The sequence below is a fragment of the Lissotriton vulgaris genome, chromosome 4_1 (assembly GCF_964263255.1).
Source record: "Lissotriton vulgaris chromosome 4_1, aLisVul1.2, whole genome shotgun sequence".
NCBI classification, from domain to species: Eukaryota; Metazoa; Chordata; class Amphibia; order Caudata; family Salamandridae; genus Lissotriton; species Lissotriton vulgaris.
Genome location: NC_141691.1, coordinates 550,140,215 through 550,162,835, shown reverse-complemented (window position 1 = coordinate 550,162,835; position 22,621 = coordinate 550,140,215).

The following is a 22,621-nucleotide window of genomic DNA, read 5'->3' as shown; positions in this document are numbered from 1 at the left end:
AGGCAGGCCCTGGCCATGTGCTGGGAGGCAGGGGGCCATTTTGAATGCAGGCAGTGTTTTTAGGTCTGCAACCATTTTGCCTAGCTTTCAACCTTTATGCCCAGGGGTAGTGAGTGGTGCATGGGCCTAGTCTTTCTGTGGGGTGTCTTGAATTTAAACATCATGGAGGGCCTGGATGGCTTGGGATTGTGCTGATTTTTCTGTGATTTTCGTTTTTATGGGCTGTTGTTGTGGCCTTTTCACCAGGGGTAGTGAGTGGTGCATGGGCCTAATCTTTCTGTGGGGTGTCTTGAATTTAAACATCATGGAGGGCATGGATGGCATGGGATTGTGCTGATTTTTCTGTGTTTTTCGATTTTTTGGGGTGTTCATGGCGACAGGCCATGTGGGTGGGGGCCATTTTGAGTGCTGCTACAGGCAGGCCCTGGCCATGTGCTGGGAGGCAGGGGGCCATTTTGAATGCAGGCAGTGTTCTTAGGTCTGCAACTATTTTGCCTAGCTTTCAACCATTATGCCCAGGGGTAGTGAGTGGTGCATGGGCCTAGTCTTTCTGTGGGGTGTCTTGAATTTAAACATCATGGAGGGCCTGGATGGCTTGGGATTGTGCTGATTTTTCTGTGATTTTCGTTTTTTTGGGGTGTATAACTGAACTGATTTTCCTCTGTCTTCCATTGCTTTTAGGTGCACAAGACTCAAGAGAACCACCAGTGCCAGGAAGAAGTCCTGCAGCGGTGTGTGTGTGCAGCATAACCTCACGCAACGTCACGTCTGGCCACAGACAACTCTGCAACTTGTGCAACTGCGGCCTGCTGTTCTGACCTGCTCTGAAGAAGATGGCCCAAAAAAAAGTTCCCCGTAGCTCCTCTAGCAAGAAAGTTGCCAGTAAGAAGCAGAAGAAGCAAGTTACCAAGGAGACTGGTGTGCCGCCCGCCACATTTTTTGGGAGTAAACCACCACGCCAACTTAAGTCCAAGCCCTTGAGTGCTGCAGAGGCACTTAGTCTAGTTGTTCAATCACCATCGACCAGTGATGTTGACTCATCGCAAGAAAGTAGCAGAAATGTCCGTCAATCAACACAGGTTGTTTTAACTCATCTGACGAGTGTTGAACAACCACAGCCGCAACAACAACCACATTTGCAAGTACAAGCCCAAGTACAAGTGGAAGGAGAGGCAGCGCAAGAAGATGTGCAAGCAGAGGTGCATGGAGGGTCACAAGTGCCCACAATAGTTGTTCCTCCTGAAGTAGGGGCAGATCAGGAAATCGACAATCAAGGCGAGGTATCATTTGAGCAAGCCACTCCTCCTGATGATCATTCATTGTCTTCCACACCCCTAGCAAGGAAGAGATCAAGGGTGGTGTCTACATCTTCTTCAAGCACACCTCCTTCTGATGATATGGATCAAAATTGGCAACCAGCACCACTGCCGTCTGAGAGTGAGGCACACCATGATCTGACAAAGGTAGTTAAGCGTAAAAGGAAGCTCGTCCAAAGTCTCATACTTATGGAGTGTGATGAGGCTCAACAAGAAGTGGCGGATACTGCTGCTGATGAAGACTCTCACGACGACGACGCGGTCATCATAGGCTTCACTCCAGCTTCAGCGGGCATGCAGCAAACAGACATTTTGACCCTAGCCCGAGAAGCTGCTGAGCGTGATGATGATGTTGTCGACGAGGAGGCAACGGAAACACCACAATCATTGGAGTTAACTAGTACACCAACACCTACCGCTTCCATATTTCTTCCTCGCCAGAAGGGACCTCCATCCACCTCGACCTCAATTAGTGGTGGTGAAAGTGCACAACGTAGTAAAGTTCGGCAATCCACATCCTCCACTTCATCTGGCATTAGCAGCATGACCACCACCAGTATTGCCGCCTCCTCCGGCCCCCACAGACAATTCAAGTCCCCAGTTTGGGACTTCTTTAGTGTTTGCCCAAAAAAGGAAAACTTGGCCATTTGTAGCATTTGTAAGCATGCAGTTAGTCGTGGTAAGTTTGGTACCAACTATGGTACCGGAGGCCAGAGAGGTCATCTTAGGAGACAGCACGCTCTCCAATGGTTTGCGCACCTAAAGGAGATCAAGGAAGCCCGAATTGCAAGTCAAGAAAACGTTGATGTTTCATCTGATGATGACGAGGAGGAAGAAGACGTGTCAAACACTTCACTTACACCCAGTACCCCTGTCTGCCGCACACCCCATGTGAGCTACACTAAGAGTGTGGGAGAGAGTGAGACACCAATGCGAAAAAGTTCATCAGCGAGCGTAACTGGGTCAAAGAAATCATCATCATCATCCCGTAAATGCTTGGTCCAGGGCAACATTAGAAACATGCTTTTTTCAGCGGCGCCATATGAACACAACCACCCACTGACGCGTCTGTATAACACTAAGCTGGCTAAAATGCTAGCTCTGGACCTTCTCCCTCTTTCTTTTGTAGAAGGGGTTGGTTTTCTAGAATTAGTGGCAGCGCTCTGCCCTAAATGGAAGGTTCCTAGCCGGTTCTATTTTGCCAGAGCTGCGGTTCCAGCACTACATGAAGATGTGCTGGAGGTGATTGGGGCAGCTTTGCAGAAGAGTGCTGTTCACACTATACATCTGACAACAGACATGTGGACCAGTGGCGCAGGCGCTGATTACATGTGCATCACTGCACACTGGGTCTCTTTTTCAGGGGTTAAAGCAAAGCTAAACGCAGGTGTTGACCCGGACCAAGTTTTTAAAGCTGCTCGGAAACATGCAACACTAGCCATGTTTGGCTTGGAGAAACGTCACACAGCAGAAAACATTTTGAATGAGTTTAACACAAAGGTCTTTCACTGGCTGTCCCCAAAACAACGCCAGATTGGTTATGTTTCCACAGATAATGGCGCCACTGTAGTTAAGGCCATGGAGCTGGGTGAGTATTTCAGAGTGCCGTGTTTGGCGTACTGTATAAACCTGGTTGTTAAAAAATTCTTGAGTGATGAAGACAGTCCAGCGTGCGAGTTAGTGGCCATCTGCCAAAGAATGTGCAACCATTTCAGCCATTCTTTTAAGGCCCGGAAGCATCTGAGGAGCCTGCTACATGAACGTCGAATGCCAGTGAAAGGACTCATCCAGGAGGTGGCAACACATTGGAACTCAACCTTCTACATGCTTGAGCGTCTGTATGAGCAGTATACGGTACTCGATCACTATTTCTTAACAGTGGGTACAGCTCAGAAGGACCTGAGGCTAGATGCTGCGCAATGGAACCTAGTTAAAAGCATGACAGACATGCTTCGTCCTTTTGAGGTCTTCACACGTTCAGTCAACAAGGAGGACTGTAATTTGGGAAAAGCTATCCCATTGTTGTGCAACTGAAGGCGGTGTCTTCTATGTTGGAAAAAGATGAAGAAAAGAAAGACGCTTTTCTTTTGGTGGAGAAATTATTAGAGCGCCTACTTGGTGATGAACGTCTTAAAATGATCCACTCAGAACAGCATTACATTTGTGCTACTATTCTGGATCCACGCTACAAAAAGGCGCTGGCAGGCCAAGCATTCTTTCCTTTTGGTGATCAAGATGTTACAAAGTACAAACGTTGGCTAGCCTTGTCAGCCAAGAGGTTTGAAAGAGAACGGCAGCAAATTGAAGGAAAAGGCAGTACATCAGCATCAGCAGGCCATCCCAAGTCAAAAGAATCCACTTCTGCACCTGTGGCTATGGCACATGTGACCTCTCAGCCGTTAAAGACACCGGCAACCAGATCATCTGCACCAGACACAACAGTAACATTGGATGCAGAAGAGGATTGGCTAACTCTGCTTGGGTTTGGTTCTCAAAAGGTCACAGCAAAAAGTAAGCAAAGTGGAGGAACCTTGGAGGTCCTTGAGTCGATGGTGCAGGGCTATCTGAATGACTCAATAGAGGTCTATGTTAATGCTGACCGATTGGCGTATTGGCATGGGAAAAAAGAATTGTGGGCACAGCTCTCCAACCTGGCTATAAACTACTTGTCTTGCCCAGTCGCAAGCGTGTCTTCTGAACGGGTTTTCAGTGCTGCTGGTGGCATTGTAACTTCCAAACGGAGCCGCCTCTCGCCCAAAAATGTGGAGAGGTTAACAATGATCAAGATGAATCAGCACCTCATACCACCAGATTACAAAGTATGAGAAAGCACGCCAGATGAAGACGAGGTGGACAGCAACGTAGATGAGGGAATTTCTTCTCTGTTAGGTGACACTGACCTCACCCTGCCTGAATTCGCAGAGTATGATGACGAAGCTTTATTCTTATTCACTCACACCGAGCCCTGAAAATGAGACAATGAATCAATAACTTTCTTTTTCGTCCTTATTCACTTTTATTCCTGTGTGTCTGTCTTTCTTTGTTGTGCACAGTTAATATAATTCAAACTTTAATCACCTAATCACAAAAACAAGCCCATCAGCTGAACTGTCTTCACTTGTTTGCTTATTGATTTGAAGGTGCCGCAGTCTGCATTCCTCAGGCTCACAAGTTCACAAGAACATGCTCCTCTATCCTCCTCCTCCAGACTCCTATTTCCCTCAAAGCAGAGGGCTGGATTACGCCCAATGAAGAAAGACTCTGTACTTGTGGGGGTGTTCTACTTCTTTGCGGGTGAGTTGACGGCTCTGGGGCCATTGCTGGGAAGCTCTAATACCGGATAAAAGTGGTTTGGACCAAAGCGGAGGCGAATTTGTTTTGCGTTTTTGCTGACTTGCTTGCCTGTTTGGGGGGCTTCCTGGTGTTTGTGGGTGGGTTTCGGGGTCTGGGAGCACTGCTGGCTATGGATACTTTAAATTGCAAGAGGTTTGAAGCAAATCCATGGTGGCAGAGGGGAGTTAGGGCCTAGCTGCAGAGCACGCGCAGAGTGATTTTGGAAATTGCCAAAAAAATGACTACGTTGCCATTTTTGTACTTTTGCTTTTTGGCTGTTTGGGGGTCTTCTACTAGTTTTCGCCTGGGTTGACGGCTCTGGGGCCATTGCTGGGAAGCTCTAATACCGGATAAAAGTTGTTTGGACCAAATCGGAGGCGACCATTTTTTTGCGTTTTTGCTGACTTGTTTGCCTTTCAGGTGCTGTTTGGGGGGTTCCGGGTGTTTGTGGGTGAGTTTTGGGGTCTGGGAGCACTGCTGGGACACTCTAATCTTGATTGCATTTGATTTTCAGGAAACCCGTGGTGGAAAACGGGAGTTATGACCTAGCTGCACACCGCGTTTGGACCGAATGCAGAGAAATATTGTAAGTATGAGATTTTCCTTTTTGGCTGTTTGGGGGTGTTGTGCTTTTTTGCGAGTGGGTGGGTTGGCAGGTCTTGGGGCATTGCTGGGAAGGTCTAATACCGGATAGAAGTGGTTTGTACAAAATCCATGCAGAATTTTTTTTTGCTATTTCTGACATTTTGCTCAATGTAGCGTTTTCGGGGGGCCTGTTTGGGGGGCTTCCTGGTGTTTGTGGGTGGGTTTCGGGGTCTGGGAGCACTGCTGGCGATGGATACTTTAGATTGCAAGAGGTTTGAAGCAAATCCATGGTGGCAGAGGGGAGTTAGGGCCTAGCTGCAGAGCACGCGCGGAGTGATTTTGGAAATTGCCAAAAAAATGACTGTCCCCATTTTTGTACTTTTACTTTTTGGCTGTTTGGGGGTCTTCTACTAGTTTTCGCCTGGGTTGACGGCTCTGGGGCCATTGCTGGGAAGCTCTAATACCGGATAAAAGTGGTTTGGACCAAATCGGAGGCAAAATTATTTTTGCGTTTTTGCTGACTTGCTTGCCTTTCAGGTGCTCTTTGGGGGGGTTCCGGGTGTTTGTGGGTGAATTTTAGGGTCTGGGAGCATTGCTGGGACACTCTAATCTTGATTGCATTTACTTTTCAGGAAACCCGTGGTGGAAAACGGGAGTTATGACCTAGCTGCACACCGCGTTTGGACCGAATGCCGAGAAATATTGTAAGTATGAGATTTTCCTTTTTGGCTGTTTGGGGGTGTTGTGCTTTTTTGCGAGTGGGTTGGCAGGTCTTGGGGCATTGCTGGGAAGGTCTAATACCGGATAGAAGTGGTTTGTACAAAATCCATGCAGAATTTCTTTTTACTATTTCTGACATTTTGCTCAATGCAGCGTTTGCGGGGGCCTGTTTGGGGGCTTTCTGGTGTTTGTGGGTGGGTTTCGGGGTCTGGGAGCACTGCCGGCTATGGATACTTTAGATTGCAAGAGGTTTGAAGCAAACCCATGGTGGCAGAGGGGAGTTAGGGCCTAGCTGCAGAGCACGCGCGGAGTGATTTTGGAAATTGCCAAAAAAATGACTAAGTCCCCATTTTTGTACTTTTGCTTTTTGGCTGTTTGGGGGTCTTCTACTAGTTTTTGCCTGGGTTGACGGCTCTAGGGCCATTGCTGGGAAGCTCTAATACCGGATAAAAGTGGTTTGGACAAAATCCATAAGGAAAATCCTTTTGGCACTTTTTGTAACTTAGGGTTCGTTAGGGTTAGCCCTAGCAGCAGGATTGCATGTGTTTTGGGGTGTTCTAGATTTTTGCAACTGAGTTCTGGGGTCCTAGAGCACTCGTGGGAATGTGTAATTTTGGTTGCAAGTCATTTGGCATAGTTAAAGAAAGCCTTTGCCACTATTCTTAACTTCGGGCTCATTAGGGTTAGCAGTATTTCTATTGCATGTGTTTGGGTGGGGGTGTTTTCGAGTCTTGGAGCGATGCTGGCTATGGATTCTTTTGCTTGCTTGCAAGTGGTTTGAATACAATCCACGGCGGGTAAGGGGGTATTTGGGCCTACTTTTACTTTCAAAGTACGTTTTGTCACCAGTTTTCTGCTAGGCCTCGTTTTTTGAGATCTGATTGTGGGTCCTCTACATTTTTGCAAATGGCTTTAGTAAGGGTCTGGGTGGAAGCACTGCTGGGAAGGTCTAATTTTGTTCTAAAACATAGTTTACAGTACACCTAGCTTGAGGGGAAAGATCCGCTAAATTAATTTGCCCATACTTATTTATCCTTCAAAAGGTGACTCAGACAGAGTACGCACTTTCAAAAATATTGTACTCTCTATTAGGAAACTCAAAGTGTGATTTTTTGCACTACACAGCGTACATACCTTATATTTATTTATCAGTGGTGTTGTAATATCACTTCCTGTTTTTCGTTCAATAATTACAGGCCGGGTTTCAGTCTGTGCAATGGGGAAAAAAGGATGGAGTCAGGCTTCACATTAGCGAGCCGCAATTCAGCATCCGCCAGGCAGGCGGTGGACAGGGTGTCTTCTGGTCACCAACATTGATGGACGAAGCGTCAGCTGGAATGGAGGAGTGCTGCTAATAAGAGGAATGGTTTGCTGCATGAACTTACTTACCAAATTCAACAGGACAACTACAACAACATACAAATACAGTATCCATTGTTTTCTTCTATGAGTGTGACAGCATTTCTTGGATCTCTCTCTGCTTCTAAATTGACCCCTACAGCCATTCTATAGGTTTTACTTCGGCTATTTTTTAAACCTAATTTAATGTAGCCCTGTACTGTCGCATTCTGTCATTCACGGTTGTCGAAAGTACTACTTACTTTTCAGTAACAATGCATTCAGTAGTGCATGCACTTCCTTTATGTCACGTAAAAGATTTATGGTTGGCTTTGTACCCAAAGATTTCTTTATGTTCAATTATTGTTTGTCCATGCTGTGCTTTTTTTTTCTCTCAACAAAACCTACCCAAAAAGAAACCCCCATTCCTTTCCATTTTCCAAACCCTAACCCTCTTCCCCCGGGCTGTGTGGTTTTGATTGATGTGTGACTAAATGACATCAATAATTCCACACACTTGCTGGGGAGGATTAGGTCATAGCAACAGGCTGGTAAAGGAATCCGAGGATATATTCTAGACTTACTCAGCTTCAGTACTATTTCTTGTAGTAGTAGCCAATGTCAAAGAAATTCAACGCAAGTACTAGTTATACTTTCAATACTTTACCATTTGTTAGGCTACATTGTGGCACTGTTCTAGTGTACTGTCACCTGCTATATTCTCTATCGTACCGTTGTAATGCTACAGTAAGGACAAACCAGGTTTCATTTTCTTTTTTTTCCATAGGCATGCAACTGCCACTGTATCACACCACTAGTACCACCGCAATGAGGACATTTCATCCGCCCAGGATTGCCAACCTTAATCGCCATTTCCTGTGGAGCCAGCCCTGGGCCTAGCCCTACTTTCAAACACAAATTACAGGTAAGATAAGCGTTTGGTGGGAGGTAGTATAATGGAGTATTAGGAGAGACGAGAGATTGACGGTAGTAGTACTAAAGTCCTAACACTCTTGATTTCACTATCTCTGTGAGAGGCACTTAGTTTGAAAACATTTGGGCAATTAATTACACAACTTGAATCAAGATGCCACTTAAGTGTCACCAAAACAAATTTACTGTTAAACCCCCACCCACCAGCCTCAAAAGCAGTAAAAAAACACGTATGCTAAGATAGAGTTTAAAGTATATTTATATCCCTGACAAAAATAATCTCCCACAAGACCCAACCCACCCCCACTCCCTAACCCCAACGAATGTCCGTGAAAAGTCCAAAAAAGTGAAAAAACCCAACTCCCAATTCCCACCCCCCAGAAGTCTTTAAAAAAGGGGCAAGGGACAGTCTCCTCCTACTGATGGCTGCTGCTGTTGAATTTCCGGGCCAGGTCGTAATGCTCCTTGCGGAGGGTCTCGAGCAGGGTTTTGGTGTTGAGCAGCTCCTGCTCAAGGTAGGAAACCCTCAGGGAAAGGCGGGGGGCAGCTGATTTCTTTGCTCGGCGGTGGTGGGTGGCTGCGGTACCCCGGCTCCGTACCGCTGGAGACCTGCGCCGTCTGGGTGGCCAAGGGAGCGCGGAGGAGGATGCAGCAGTCCCTGTAGATGTAGTGGTAGACTGCGTGTCCCCCTCCTCCTGGGCCACCAGCCGCCGATATTCAGCGACAGTGGCCTCCAGCCTCCGTTGCCGGGCCCGTGTAGCCAGCTCCTTCCGGGTTGGTTCGGAAGGAGCATCTATATGAAGAAAGAAAGACATAGTCTTTAACCAATGCTCTTTAAGATTAACAAAAAATGATTCAGCAGAAAGTTGTGTCACAGTAGAACTAGCAACTTGCAAGTGCAGTACATAACTATTGTGGCCAGTATCTATCTAACCTCCCACTTCTTCACCCTTGCTCTAACATTAGTGGGAGTTTAAGGAATCAATTCTACGAGCACTATGGACTCACTCCATTAGAGTCGACTATGACAGTACACCAGTCTTATTCTTCTTCTTCTCTCTTGTTTAGCAAAATTGGTACGTTAAATTCTGCAAGCCGGCATCATGCCAGCGCAGTCAACTTGCACCTGAGGAAAACAGACGCCCGCCATGATGAGTGAGACAGACTTGCGTTACTGTACCAGTCCAGTACATACAGGTGGTGATGCTGTTACTTTTCTATTACGGGTGGCACTGAGAATACACTGTTACAAGGGCTACTGCTTAATTAATTTTAGTTTCACCCTACAGTGCCAATGAATACTAGAAAAGGAAAATGAAGAAGATAAATAATCTGATTATCGATCACTGCACATGGTATGTATTTACTTACATATGGGATGACTTTAGGTGCTTTGCTTTTTATTGTTTGAACAGTGATACATCCACACATGAATGACCGAGTTCTACTAAACTTATTAATAGAGGTAGTGAGTGGCCATCGTAATAGCCGGATATATGCTGTGCTTGCAATACAAACTACTGCTACTATGCATGGTAGTATTCGGACAAAATTGCAACTTCTTCTCCTTGCCTTTCCTACACTGGGACGGACGTACGGGTGCGTTGTTACATGCTCTTCAAAGTAACACTTAGTTCATCCAGTGACCGTCTACTCTCTCTAGATACACATATGCTATCTAAGACTCAGATAGTACCATGATCCAGGCATCCATCCATTCAAACTATGGGGCAGATTAGGATTGCGGATTTCCCGCATCCTCCGGGCCGGCGGAATCCACCGAGGGCCCGGAGGATGCGGGAAATCCGCAGCGGACTGAAAAAGACCCCCGCCAGATTAGGATGGCTGGGGGATCGTTTTTCAGTCTGCAGCTTTTCCGCCGCGGTCGCCTCCCATCCGCAGCGGAAAAGCACTAACATGGCTGGCGGTGTCTATCAGACACCGCCAGCCATATTAGGATATCTGGAGGAACACATGCCTTTACACGGCGGCATTTCCGACGTGCAAAGGAATACAGATTTTTGATTGGGGGCCCGTTGCAAGCCCCCAGAGGTGAAGGGGTGTGGGGGGTGCACATGGGGGGTAACTATGGTACCCCCCTGCATTTGCCTGCAAAAAACGGCAGGCACCACGCGGTGCCTGCCGCTTTGTGCATGCAAATGCACAACTTACATTTTTATCATTGCGGCGGGTGCTGCTTCAAGCAGCACCCACCGCAATGATAAAAATACAGGATGTGACCGCCAGGGTGGCGGTCACATCCTAATTACCATGGGGGGTCTACTCTATGGTGGGGGACGGACTCAGGTCCGTCCGCCATCATAATAGGCCCCTAAATGTCAATCATTCTTCTTCATATCTCTCATCTGGACAAACCTTACGTTTTCTCACGGGGAGCAGCACACTATGCAGTCTGCAATCTCAATAAGTAAGGAATATAAGAGCTTACCACTGCCCGCCACTACCGTGGCAACCCGCACAGCAGTTTGGTCCGGCTCCGGCACTTGCACCGCCTCCTCCCCAGAGCTTCCCTCCTCCACCTCCGCACTGGGCCCAGCATCAGTTGTTCCACCTACAAAGTACATTTAAGAATGTTAGATGTCATAGACATACACCACTCACTAGCATTTTGTCTAGGAATGAAGAAATGTGAATACAGAAACCAATCTAATAATTTGTGACTGTCTACTCTAAAGTAAAATTTTCCAGTGAAGGGTCTTGTCTTGCTGCACTTGTTGGCACAACTGATGAATGCTTGCTTTTTAACACACACATTTTTCTCATAACAGACAGAAGCTTCACTTCTAAGAAAAAATCATCATCATCACCACTAGGACAGAGGGACCAACGATTCATCACCAAAAAGAAAATTAAAATTTCAAACCAGGTGAGGGCTCTGCTCACACACAATAAATGTGTGAAATAAATCACTATTAGCACTTTTCCATTTTTAATCAACCGTTTCTGTTTTATGACAAGCTTGATTTTAATAAATATTCTACTTTTAATAAAGCTTTAAAACTTAAATAGACTCTGTGGTTTTTGGTCATGAGTGAATGAGCAAAAGGTTTTGCAATTTGCAAGCATGAGCCCGTGCCTCTGACACTTCTGGACTCTGACTCCGTACTCTTGTCCTGCGTTGGATATTCATTCATCATTGGGGATCAATCATGGATGAATTCAAAAGCTAAATGACTCTGCCACACTATCTAGTCAGTAAGGAGATTGGGGGTTCTTCAAAGTCTGATATCACTGAGGTATGTGGAAAGTCTACCTGCGCCTATTATAATTGGTAAACAATGCACTATTTAGTGTCCATAGCTCTGTTTGTGCAGATTTGTCCCTGCAACAGTAGTAGAATGGATTGTCCTCCTATCCAAACCAAAAGTAAAGTAGTATCTTATTCATTCTTGGTGGTCATTCACCTTTTTATTGTTGGCAATTGTCAAAGCATAAACATTTAGAAGACTTGAAAAGACATTATGGACAGCCCCAGAGGACTGCACTCAGTGCATAGAGCTATTGCTGACTAGAATGGGAATCCAATGGAATTGCCAAATGTGCAATCTTACTTAGCTACACAGACAGACTAATAAGAATAATCTAGTAATTCCACAGGGAGTCATAGTCGAGGCAGGATAAGAATTTAGATACAGTCTACAAGAAGATCAAAGACAATTTAGAAAAAATCTAATGAGGAACGCTAGGAAAAAATAGGTACTCTATATTAAAATTAAAACTTACCGGGGCCAGCAAAGAAGCCCTCGCCTGACCGATCCTGTTCAGCAGCAGCAGCAGCCTCCTCCAATGCCCTCTTACCCCTGGGGGGAGCTGATGTACAACATGAAAGAAAGAAAGACCAGAAAACATGGATGAGATTTGTCAACCAAATCAAACATTTCAAAAGAACAATAACAAAATATTTTGGCGAAATAGCAAATAGAAAACTATTCCACGGGATATATTGACCGATCTCATGTGGTCTACTACGTTATTAGTATTGCTTGATTTGCGGACCGTCGACTTGGAAAGTTCTTATGTAACTCACTAAACAAAGTACTAAAAAGGTTTGCCTAGGACTGGCAGGCAGCAGTCCGCAGCACGCGAAGTGACAGACAAAGTCCTTCGTGATTGCAGATCAGCGACAACACTAAAGTTTCCTACCACATTAACCAGTCATTAAAATACTCAAACTATCAATCCACCACCACTATTTCTTCTTATCGCCATGTGTACAAAGGAAGGACTGGACTTGAGTCTGTAGGGGCTGATTTAGAAGCCCCTTGCGGCTCTTTTGCTCCATTGTTGCTTGACTTTTGTGACACAGCGGCAGAACAAAAGAGGCGCCATGGTGCGGCTTATATTAACAACGTGACGCATATGGGAGATGCATCACGTTGTAAAGCCCTGCGCCATCAGGGGGCGTTCCGGCGCAAGGGACAGCGTTCCTGCGCAGGAAAGCATTGTAAAAAGTGGCTGAGGGAAATCTACAAGATTTCAATCAGTCACTTTGAGGACAATGATGCGTGACTTAAGCCCTGCGCCTGCTTGAAGCAGACATATGGCTTGACGCAGCATTGTGGAGATAGGGCACCCCAGAGCATTGCTGGAGCTGCGCCATCGTTGCGACGCAACTCCAGCAATGCGCCGCCTTTACGGCACAGATGCGTAACGCTTTGGTGACGTTTTGGGCCCATGGTGGGCCGCATTGTAAATACGGCGCACCATGGGTGGCGGTGGCGTGGCGCACAATTACTGGCGCATCCATGCTACTTTGCAGGGATGCGCCGGTAATTAAAAATCTGACCCTTAGTGTCTAGCATTAGGCAGTTCTTTAAACTACACTCATGCATAATTTCACAGGCCAATGAAATGAGCACAAAATCGAAAAAAATAAGCATAGTAGCAGCGCTACTGAGAAGGAGAGCAGTGCACCTGAAATGCACAGAAGATTTTGAAATATAAGTTACCTACAATGTAATCAGCAGCATTATTGCTCTTGGTAAAAAACTAAAATTTGCAAGATAATAACACACAGAGCAGGAGAAAACATAGTAAAGAAATAGCTACTACTACTCACCAAGCCCGGGGATCTCAAGGCCGAGCAGGTCGAGCAGATCGCGTTACCGGTCCAGGACATCCGTCCAGCGGTGGGTGGCCTGGTTGTAGGTGTGCCGGACCCGAGTGTGGTGGTACATGGCCCGGCAAACCTTCTCCCACCGCTTCCGGCGCTCCTGGATCCCGTACCCACTAGCAATCTTGCCGCCTGCCATGATGGTCCTGGGGAGGCGGCGCTGAACATAAAAAATTAGTGCGGCCACCTCCTCCGGGCTGAAGATCTCCTGGGGTGCGACCTGCTCCCCCCTCAAACGCCCGCACGGGAGCGGGGCACGGGGTGCGGGACCCTTCCCCTTCTCGGGATGCTTCCCGGCTCCCTTTACCATGGTCTGGGCAGAAAGGAAGCTAAATAATAAAGAAAATAGAAAAGGGAAGAGAAGAAAAGAAAAGAGTTTAAAAAAGTAGTTTAAAATTAACCAAAAGTAGCAGAAAACACAAAAATATAGAGCTAGAAAAATAGAGGGATAGATAATAAGTAAAATAGATTAAAAAAAACTTCAAACAAGCAAAGGATGGCAGAGATTCAGAGAGGATAGAAGAAGCATGCCCAGAACCATGGCAATGAATGAGAAACAAGATGGCCGCGCCCGTTCATGACCGCGTGGGTAAGTTCGCGCGAGAATTTTCCACGCGAACAGACGCAAAATTGTACTAGCGAGCTGCACACTTTGCGAGATTACACATCGCGCCCGGAAACGGAAATACGCCATGCAAACAAGATGGCCGCGCCCGTGAACGACCGCGAGGGTAACTTCGCGCTGTGTCGCTACAAGCGGCTCGCTAAAACGCACAAAACCTTGCGAACTAACACGCCGCAAAAAAACAAATCGCATATTCGCACGAATTCGCGGCTTCCGAATTCGATCTCGCGCAAGTTCGCGCCCCGCGAATCCCGCGAAATTGCAAAAAAACGAGTTTTGCAAAAGTGAAAGCACTCAGCAGGTGCAAAAGTTCAAACTCATCATTAGTAACCATTCCCTGTAGTGCTTCCTGACTGGGGCCCCTCCAGAGTTCAGTTGCTAGTTGCAACAATTGTATGACCCTGCTCTGACCCTCACAGCAGGCTCATAGAATAGCTACAAGTAGGCCACAAAGGTCCTGGAAAAAAAAATGCACTGCAACAGAAAGCAAATTACTGATATAGAAGCAGGTGCCAGACTGGAATTTTAAAACAGTGACACATTAATAAACCAACCCCAAATTAATTCATGTCAGTTGAAGCAGGGCAGGTGTGCTTGCTTTCCCCCCCCCATAATCTACAGTGATGATGAACCAGAGGGTGGCATTGATGTACCAGAGGGTGGCATGGGTGAAACAGAGGATGGCAGTGGTGAAACAGAGGGTGCTGGGAACCTGTGATGATGAACCAGACGTAGAAACAACATAGTCGCGACCGTTGCGAGCCGACAAGTAAGTTCGCAATTGCGAACTGGTACCAAACCCTCGCGAACTGGCAGAAACCCTTGCAAACACAAAAAAAACCCCCGCAAATTCGCGAGAATTCGCTGATTTTGCGGATTACGAGTTTGCAAATATGCAAATTCGCGAACACCAGATTCGCAAAATTCGCCCATGCTTAATTAAGACTACGTTGGACACTTGTTAAATGTTTGACCCACCCATCTCGCTGTTATAGATTGCTTTATGTCCTGGTTTTTTCTTTCCACAACCGCATTTCCCTCAGGATGGAAGGGAGAAGAATACCGCAATGCGATGCCCATACTGTTCATGGCCTCTTTGTAAGCTCGAGAGCTAAACACAGGACCCTGATCAGAATGTAGCATGCCAATTGCGTATGTGCCGATAAAGACTCGCAAATCTTTTATAACAGTTCTGGCGTTAGCCGAGCGCTGGGGGTCTACATTTTAAGTGAATTCAGTCTTAATTATTATGGGGACGCATTTCTCCGACTGGATTTCTGCGATATAGATAGCCTGATGCTCTCTAGTAGTGGTATCTGGGCTACATGCTGGACCGGTTCAAAACTGCGATCTCTGTTGCAGTCCTTGCAATTCTTTGCAAAATAGAAGATATCTATGCTCATTCCCGGCCACTAGTATTCCGATTGTAGTTCCATCAGAGATTTCAGGATCTCTTGGTGCCTCAGACCCAACCCCATATGTGCTTCTTTTAGTAAGAAGATTCTCCGGTTCTTGTTTGGAATTACCCTATCCCCCACTCCAGGGATTCGAGCAAACGGAACGGAGTTTGCATCAATTATGTATGTATTACTGAGTGGATAGTTGAGAGGTAGTGCTGAATAATCGCCTTTTAATGAAGCTTTTACCGCTAGCATGGTTTCCCCATCTATGTGTTTTTCTGAACGCTTTTCAGTGGCTACGGAAGCCGGGTGAACTGCTTCCGCTGTGGCTGTGTTAGCCAATGAATTCCCTGCAACTTGAACGCCATCACGTCGATGACTCAATGCGTGTATCACGTGAGTCTTCCGTAGTTCTTTCTGTAAAAGAACTACCTGTTCCCAAAGCTTTTTATGCTTTATTGTGGCCCCTGTGTCATCGTTGTAACCATTTTTGATCCATGTCTGCATGTCACTGTTATAGGATTTGAAGCAGAAAGACGAATCGCACACTATTAGTGTGGGGAATTCGCGATCGGAATTTTCAAGTGCCATCTTTAAGGTTCTTATTTCAGCTCGCTGAGCTGAACATTTCCTGAGTGATTCTGTTTTGGTAATCATTGGTTTGAATTTACCAGAGCGCCAGCGATCTTTAACAATCGCGCACGCTGCATCATAGGATTTATTTTCTACATCATTGTGTTGTGCGAATCTGTCTATATAGACTACGCAGGTATATTTTTCTAGAGGCAGAATTTCAGCTGGCAGAGGATATTCGTGTTCATATACTAGATCAGCTAGTTTTCTCAGCTTTGGGTCAAAATAGTATTTAACGTCTTCTGTAGCAAAAGAAGTTTCCCATTCTATCCTTTCTGGATCTAGTACTCCTTTAACCAAGTTACGAGGACTTGTTAACGCCTCAAGGGCTGATTCTGCTGAAAAAACAGATATTCTTCTGCCTTGGGCTAGGGCTCTTTCTTTAGCTGCAGCAGTTTTAACTGCAGTTAGAATTCTTTCTGTGGAGCTGAACTTCATTTCAGCTTCAGTGTACAAGTGTGATTTGTACGCTATAGGTACCGTTTCTCCCTCATTAGAGGTCAGGTATGTGAATCCGCATCTTAATGGGATTACTCGGATTACAAGATTGCATGTGTTCTCACGTGTTTGCAATTTTGTTTTAGTTAACATGTCTGTTTGTAGTGATCTCAAAATTTCTGTGTGTTTCTGAGTCCAATTGGTTTGTTTGAAATCTGGTTTTATTAATTCATAGAGAGGTTTAACCCTCTCCGCATAATTTAGAATGTATGTTCTTCCGAAATTCAGGAAACCTAGTAGTGATTGTAAATTCTTCAGTGTTTTTGGTGCTTGGAGTATAGCACATTTCTCTAAGAAATTGTCTGCCTTCATTTGATAATTCATAACCTAAAAATAGGACAGTTAGATGGGCAATTTGTGACTTTTTAAAGTTGAATTTGTAACCTCTGAGGCGAGTCCAAGTATTATGGTGTTCACCCTTTTTAAGTGAGTCTCCAAATCATCATCTGTGAGATAGATGTCATCGACATATGATAATGCTTCATCGTCATATATTTGTAGTAACTCTGTTACTCTTGCTGAGAATAATACTGGGCTATTCTTGAATCCCTGTGGAAGTCGGCAAAATTGTTTTTGCGATCCAAATTTTGAGAAAGCGGTCAAATACCTGCTTTTTGGTGCAATGTTTTGACAGAAAAATCCATTAGAGATGTCTAGTGTCGTTTTATACTTTTTGCGCACAATGTTATTCATTAGTGCTGCACTATGTGAGTTTTGCACTGCAAATGTTTTACAACAGGAGTTTAGGGTCTGTAGTCCAAAACTAGACGATACGAATCGTCTGGCTTGGAGACAGGAAACAAAGGATTGTTCATTTGAGAGGTGCATGTTTCGATCACCCCTTGCTAATTGAACTAATTCTCTATATGCCTTTGTTAATTCTTTTAGTTTAACTAGGAGTTGTTCGCTTGACATTATTTCGTAGTCTGGGTGTGTTACATAGTTGAATTGGACCGGCCCCGTTTCTTCTGGTCTTTCTAGCGGACCGACCCTGGTGATATGATCATTATGTTTTAGGGCGCCTTTAAACCAGAGCAGGTGCTCTTGGTATTTTAGTGGGATTTCAATCTCCTCGAAAGGAGTGTATTCATCCGGAGGTTCCTCTATTTTGTAATAGTGGAAGTCTTTTGTCGTAGCTTGTGCTGCTGGAAAGTGTATCCATGAATAGAATACCTCTGTCTGGCGATATTCATATGCCTCTATCACGAATATGCCTGTACCACCTCGCGGTGTCTGGCCATTTTCTATAAGTTTTATAGTTATAGTTCTTCTTAGATTGACCGGAATGAGTATTGCATTCGGTTCGGTTTTATGAATACTTGTGTCTTCCTCTAAGAGTCGAGCTGCTAGTCTTGCTCGCTCCCTTTCTTCGTCATTTTCTGCCATATAACTGACTGAAAGTTTTCTGTTGCAGATCGAGTTTCAAGGAAACAAAGATTAGGTGCACAATATTTTGGAACACTGTATCCTTCAACGTTGATCAAACCCAGAAACTAATACATAGGATTTTCATCCTACTAAGTTCCGGCGGATATTAACCTTTCACCCACTCCAGACGTCTATTGGAGTTTTTACGGGTAAAGGGTTCTGTGTGAAAAAGCACAACTGAGTTACTCTATTGTCTTGCGTTAGATTATTGCCATACCAAACGTTGGGCGCCATGTAGTGTAGTTCCTATTTTCCCAATAGTCTCTGCGCATTGGAATAACATAAACAGCAGTGCAGACGTAGGACTAGGGTCATCTAGGGCTCTACTGACTATGCTAAACTTAATTTAGGTTTGCGCCAGCTAGCTTAGAGGTCACTGGAAACTTTCTTGAATGAAGAGGGATAGATAAACTTCCCTGGCTCAGACAAGAAGAGATTCAGTTTCCGACAACCGCATAAACATGACAACTTTGCTCCCTCAGAATAAGAATATATCTCTAGAGTCATGTGAAAACAATAGACAGATATTTCACTCAGTCAGTAGTGCATACTTAGTTTCACCAGAGTGCAGAGAAATAGAGAGACGGCGTTTTCAATAAAAAGGTGTTGTTTATTGAGCAGTCTTCTTTCTCATACAAGAGAAGTGAATTGCCACAATCGCAATACTTGGAGTAAAGTAAAGTGCGTACAGTAAAAGTAGTATTCTGAAATAATACTGTAAAAGCATACGGTTTCTTAGCCATATGGTACTTTAAAATGGATAAAATATATACATACACAAATACATTGACTAAAATGCTCAACTGATGCTTCTAACTAAGCCTACCCCGGTGTACCTGACCTAAGTCTAATACTCGGGAAGGGACAAGTAAGTAGCGATGTTAAGTTAAGTTGGTTAAGATAGTTTTGCCGAGAATCTGCATCAAGAATTCTCCTAAGGGTTTAGTCAGCTCCGTACCTTAGTAATAGAATGTGGGAGGTCTGGTATCTCTTTCCTCAGGACTCGATATCCCAGCAACCCGCAAGGGTAGCCTGGAAACACCGGAGCTGGATTTTCTCGGCTGGAGAAAAAGAGAGCGTCTCTCTCAGTGCGTCAAACAGGAGGGGCGGCTTCCGCGGGCACTCGCATCAGCTGGGCTCTCGGGCAAATAGATGGCCGCTCTGCTCCAAACCACTGTGTGTTTGCTTAAGGCAACTGTTGGTATTTTATACCTGAAAGGTGCCGGGCTTGACGTAAGGTTGGACATAAGACGTCAGCAAGAACTAACAGTTCTTACAGGACTTCGGGAGTTCTTGTTCAAATCAAAAGAAAAGCAGGGGGGGGTTTTCCCGGGCTGCTGAAGGCTTGGTTTGTTTAAAGAACGCCTTGTGCTTTCTAGGAGTCAAGGGAGTCGTCGTGCTGTGCTTTGGATTGCATGGGCTATTACTGAATATGAATCTGATTCTTATGTCGTTGTCAGGACATTATTGATTATAACCTCACAAGGGCAAAATCGGGAATATCGAATTAGGGTCCTAGATAAGAACACGACAATTTCATCAACATGCCATCTTTGCAGAATGTGTTGACTTTAGAAATGTATTTATTTCCTTCCTAAGCTGCATGTTCCCATCATATTTAGTAATTTTCTAACTGCCACATATGCACGATGATGAATGTTGAAGTAGTATAATAAAATAATGATGTTTTATGAAAGTGTGCATCTCATGATTTAGGGGCAGATGTATCAATGTGTTTTTTAGTCGCAAACACTGTGAATCGCAACAAAAACAGCGTTTGCGACTAAAAAATAAGAAAATGGTATGTATGTAAAAAATCACATCGCAAATTAAGAAATCGCAATATTTGCGACTTAAGTTGCGAGAACTGGTATTCTGAGAATTTTTTTGCGATTTCTTATTTTGTGTGTTTCAAGATTTGCGAACTTCGGAAACAGGAAATTGCAGCATAAGAAATCGCAACAAGATGTATGAAAAATTTGCAAATTGCGAATTTCATAAAATAGCAATTTAAGAAATCGCAGTTAACACCAACTACATGCAGGTGGTAACTAGAAAAAAAATATAAAAAGGCACCCACAATGCACTGAGTTTTTTTGAAAATGGCTGGACTATACCTGATAGCCAGGAGGCTACGTATTCAAGCTGTTGCACAGAGGAGACAGAGACAGGAGAGAATTTTCAGACTACGCATCACGCTGTTCCAGCAGACTGAAGAAGACATATATGACAAATTCAGACTTCATCCTAACACCATTTTGGATCTCATTGATGAATTGAAACCTTTTTTGGAGCATCCAACAGGCAGGACACAATCAATTCCAACCCATGTGCAGGTATTGTGTTCACTGCAACTCTTTGCTTCAGGGTCTTTTCAAAGCGTCATTGCAGAGGTTGGCGGGGTGTCCCAAAGTGCCCTTTCACGCTTTTTTCATGCCTTCCTGGATGCAATGCTGAACAGGCTTCAACATCACATCTACTTCTCAAACACCCAACAAGCCATACAAGAAACCAAGTTGGATTTCTATCAAATTGCACGTTTCCCACATGTGATTGGATGCATTGACGGAACCCATATTGCCATCACTCCACCAGCAGCAACAGAATATAGCTACCACTCCCTCAACATCCTGATTGTGTGCAATGCCAAATACATCATCAATGATATAGTGTCAAAGTACCCAGGCAGCACACATGACTCCTTCATTTTCAGACATAGTGGAATTCATAGACGTCTGAGTGCTGGACAGTTTGGAGAGGGATACCTGCTAGGTAGATCACACTCATGCATACATCCATCCATACATCATTCATTTGACAATGGAACACACAGTTACTCTTTTGTTTCTTCCATGCAGGTGATAGTGCCTATGCAGTGCATGACTTCATCCTAACGCCATACTTTAATCCAGCAAATGCAAGTGAGAGAAGATGCAACAGGGCACACCGGTCAACACGTGGGGTCATTGAACGCACATTTGGCATTTTAAAAAACTGTTTCCCGCGCATACACAAAAGTGGGGGAGCTTTGCAATACAGTCCTGAAACCTGTTGCAAAATTGTAACTAGCTGTGCAATGCTGCATAACATGGCTATGCGCAAAGGCACAGACATTGAAGTGAGTGAGTCAGACACACCTGATGATGTTGCCGTACCTCCACCTCAACGGGCTGCATCTGGAGTAGGAGCAGCGGCTGGCCGTCAAAGACGGTCTGAGATTACACAGAATTACTTTTAGGTAAGATAAGCAATGTCACAAAATTTCTCATTTTTGCAAGTGTTGTTTTTATTCACAATACACAAACCATAGTACAGTTTTCAAACTGGAAATGTTAGTTCACAGTAAGGGTAAAGTAACATAAATGTGAAAGAAAGCCATGTTAGACAATGCATTAATGAAAAAAGTATAGCACTGTTAACTGTCACTTCTTGCGCTGGCGGCTTGGCATAGGGCGTTCTTCTGATTCCATGCTTTCATGATCAGCTGCAGTGCCAGCACGCCTTCCACTTCTGCGCTGGGTCATTTGAGAAGTTGGTGTGGAGCTCCTACTACTCCTGCTGGAGGTGTCCTCGCTGTCAGCTGAAGCAATGAGAGCGCTTGTGCCAGAGTTTTCAGTTTTTAATATTTCACTGCAGAGGTGAATTTATCCAAGCCTTTTGCTATTTTATGAATGCATTCAGTCATTTCCCGCAGCATGTTGATGCTGCGCCTTGTGAAGTTGCATGTCACTGTACATAGCCGGTTAATGGCTTTTGTATAACCATGCATTCTCTCATGTGCATGGTGTGCAGCCCTGTTGCGAGAAGTCTAAGTACGTTCAAGGGTCAAACACAGTCTGTCAATTGATGCTGCCATACTCTTCATTCCTTCACCCATGCTTTCTTGGTTTGTGTTTAATTTTGAAAGCTGTCTATTTATTGAACAAAGGGCCTTTTGTTGCAGGCGCTGCACGTGAAGCATATCCTGCTCTAAACCTGCAAAAACTGTTGGTGTTTCTAGTTGACCACTGCTGCTCCTAGATGTATCTAACCTGTATGTATGTGGCCTTCTTTGACTTTGGGGTTGCTCTTGAGAGTCACGAGGACACACTGTGTCATGGCCACTGTCTACTGTACCCCCATCATTATTGACATATTCTTCCAAAGGTGGCAGAGGAGCTACCTGCCTGCGCTTTCTGCGCACAATTGGAGTAGAGACAGTCTCATCACTGTATCCTCCTTAAGCATCAGATACAACATGGGGAGGTGATTCATTGCCCTCACTTTGATCCCGGGATTCCCTTGATTGTTCTGTGGATGTAGAGTGAGACATATGAGTTTGTGTTTGTATGTGCATTTTCTGACAAATAAAGTTTTTTTTTAACAACTAACTTTCACTATACTATATTTCTGCCTTCAAAGTAAACGTACAAACTTTTCATGTGTTTCTGTGATGGCAATTTGATACAATTATGAGTGAACTACAACTCCCATGATGCATTGCTTGCTATGTGTTAAACTGTCTCCCAGGACTACTACATTCCTCACACTGAGTACATGCACTACACAAACACACATGCATTAAACTCTTCTTCTGGACTTCTTTGCATGCATCTTACAATCTGCAGTTGGTGTAGGGTCAGAGCTGTCTGTATCAGCCACTCCACTCACACTCTCTGGTAGCAGAGTGTATTCAACA